The sequence below is a fragment of the Poecilia reticulata genome, linkage group LG13 (assembly GCF_000633615.1).
Source record: "Poecilia reticulata strain Guanapo linkage group LG13, Guppy_female_1.0+MT, whole genome shotgun sequence".
In the NCBI taxonomy this organism is placed as follows: Eukaryota; Metazoa; Chordata; class Actinopteri; order Cyprinodontiformes; family Poeciliidae; genus Poecilia; species Poecilia reticulata.
In genome coordinates, this window is record NC_024343.1 from 11,842,802 (window position 1) to 11,846,056 (window position 3,255).

Below are 3,255 nucleotides of genomic sequence, written 5' to 3' on the forward strand. Positions count from 1 at the left end.
ATATATTTAGGAAAGTAAAAGTTTTTTTAAAAAACAATTTTGCAAAGGAAAGTAAAAATGTGAAGTTTCACCGTTTTAATTGTTTTGCCCAACGATTCTCTTCATTGTTTAATTTTCTGAACACATTAAGCACCTTGTATTTTCTGGCCTACTATGTGCATGTATGCACTCAGGTTGTCCACGAATATTTGCATTGTGTTGATGAGATGGAAAACCTAACGGGACATTTTGGGGCAGTTCAAACACATTTAGCCAAAAAAACGTTCCTATCATCAATTAAACCCCTTTTTCCGGCCAGTTCTGTTGACTCAGGCTGATCACTGTACATTAGCCAGTCTGTGCAGTAAAGGGAACCAGCTGGGCTCAAAACTCACTCTAACACTGGACCTTTTGTCAGGGTCTGAGCCCCCTAGAAGTAACATAAAAACCTTGTTGTGTGTGTGTGAGTGTGAAATAGTCTTTGTGCAGAAGCAGACATTGTTCCTATTGTGGCCTGTCAGAGCTGACACGCCAGGTCCAACACGGTGCTGAATAAACTGTGGTTTGTGTACATACTGTAATTGTAGGCTGTGGAAAAGTAGTGAGGCAACAGTCTGTGATGATCTTGGCGGCCAGCGAGGATTTGGCATGCTGAGCAAGAGCTGGAGCAGCGGTGCAACATGCGGCCTTTTCCCTCAGGATAATAGGTGCTTGTGAAGCAGCGAGGAAGAAAACCTGCACAGTTCAGCCTTCCTGTTCACACCCCATCATGCATGAACTGGCAGGATCCTTGTGTTGTTATGGTCATGAGACATTTCCTGTGTGTTTTTGGGGTTGCATCTGGGCTTGTTTACAGCTCAGGGTAGAGCCTCATTAAGTGGAACATAGTGGTAGGCGGATGTTGGGGGGGGGGAGGTTCAAGTACCCATTAAAGGACTAGTCTGTAGCCCCAAACCAGAGCCCTACTGAGCCAGGTGCTCCGTCTGTTTCCAAAACACAGAGCGAAACAAGCCTGACTCATTAGAAAAGTGTTCATCATTAACAAAAATCCTTATTCAAAGCATCGCATAGTTTGGCCATGCTGGATCAGTTTAAAGGTTGTTTGTGTCACATCTGCTGAGATTTACTGGAAAAGTCAAATACCTACATTCATGGTCTCAACGGAGCAGAATGACCTCAATAGCAATCATTTGGTTGCTGTTTGTAATCTTTCCACTAGGTGTCACTGGTTCTTTGATGGGACATCTAAAAACAGTAATTCAAACAATTTTCTAACCTGATCAAATCTTGATATCATCTACGTGACAACAAATGACAGGACATACAAATAACTCAGAAATATTAAAGCTTGTAATTAGACCAATTTTGCTCAAGCTAACATTTCATTTCCACTTCCCACATTTGACCATTCGATTTTGGTTGCGAAGTAGGACCATGAAAGAGTGATGAAAAACTCAGGCTGCTTTCAACTGGCATCTTTCATGACAGACTTTGATCACACTTTGGTTTCCTGTGTGAAATAAATAAGGCCGAGTGAAGAGATTGAAGCTGACTCACTACTGGAACTGAGGGGTGTGCGCGTGAAGCCGGGTCCTGTTGACGCTCCGCTCCGTTTATGGTGCTGCTTTGCTGTGTAGCAGAGTCACCTGCATGTGGTGAGTTTATCTCACCAAAGCTGAACACTGCTGCTGGCATTAAAGGAACTTTTCTTCTGCATTTTCTTTTTTTTTTTTTTTACATCTAAATGGTGCATTCATGTTTGAAAGGGGAGGCATAGCGTGTTCTGAGTGTCAAGTTGGGATCTGTACTGTACTAGACTGAAGATTATGCCAAACTGGTTCAGATTTTATTCAGCAGACATGGAAAACAATAACAATCAACTTTATAGTTCCTCAAAGGTCCATTCTTGAGCCTCTTTCATCAGGAATCTATATCTGATTTGCTAACCTCAAGTCCTTGAGGGCACCACATGATTTGATTATTGAATACTAAAACGCCTTTCACCACATGTATGCTGATACGACCTCTTTGTGACCACAGTCCATAGCAGCGGCTGAATGAGTCTGTCCATAACATCCATGAGTGGGCGGGGTCGAATCCCCTCCAGCTTAATCAAGAAAAGACTGGAATCATTGTTTTGGTCCAAAAATATCTTAAATAGAATCAGTTGGGTTAAAGTATGCAAGAAGCTTTGGTGTTGTTTGGCCTCAGGCTTAAATCAGAACAGCCACATAAAATCTGTTAATACGTCAGCTTATTATTCTAAAAACATTGCCAGAAAAAATGTTTTCCCGGTAAAACTGGAGCATACATGTCTGTCCAGTTGCTTGGAAAACTATAATTGTGTTTGTACTTGTTCCACTGTTTGTTAAAGAATAGATTTTACAATTCTGCTGGTTTACAAAGCACAAAATAGTCTTGGGCCAAAGTATATTTCTGATTTAGTTGTCAAATATGAACCATCCAGCCCTTTCAAGGCCATTTCCGAGAGCTGAGATGTAGAAGCAGTTATTTTATTTAAATAAGGGATGAAAACATTTTTTATTGCAGCATTTGATCAAAGTATCTGACAAGCGAACAGTTTGCCTGATCATTAATGAGAGATTGGACATGATACTGAAGACTGGATTTGGATTTAGATTTAAAATCAAACTTAGATGCAAGTTAACTTTAGCATTTGTTTCTTTTATGCAATGCTTTGTGTTTGTGTTAGAAATACTACGATAACTTTGTAAACTAGAGTTAAAGTTATTTTTGTTTGGCTAATGTTATATAAGTGAACATTCCTTTGCTATTTGGCTAATTTAATAGTTTCTAAACCTATAATGAAGCAAGATTGGCTTGAACCATATTAGCATTTTGAGAAGCAGATCTACCAAATACAAAAAAATGAATGTACATTTCTAAATTTTAGCTAAATGTGTACATTCTCTCTTCTTATTCTGGTATTGAGCAAATTGAATATTTTAGGTGATATAATATCGGACAGTAGGAGAAAGTGGTCATGTATCTTTGTCTCACTTTAACGGCTCATCGGGCATTTTGAGTGATTTAGAGGCCTTCGTTGTGTGACCCTGACAAAAAAAAAAACTGACTGAATGGCTTAGAGAGAAAAGGGGGAAAAAACAAAAGCAAAATAATCCCTCGTTCAAAGAGGATTTGTTGCCGCTCAATAGAAACTTTGAGTATAAATATGATAGTCCTGCTGCTTATTTTGTGCCTCTGCATAAACTAAAACGTAACGCCAGATTTGATGCATGTGCACCACTTTGACAC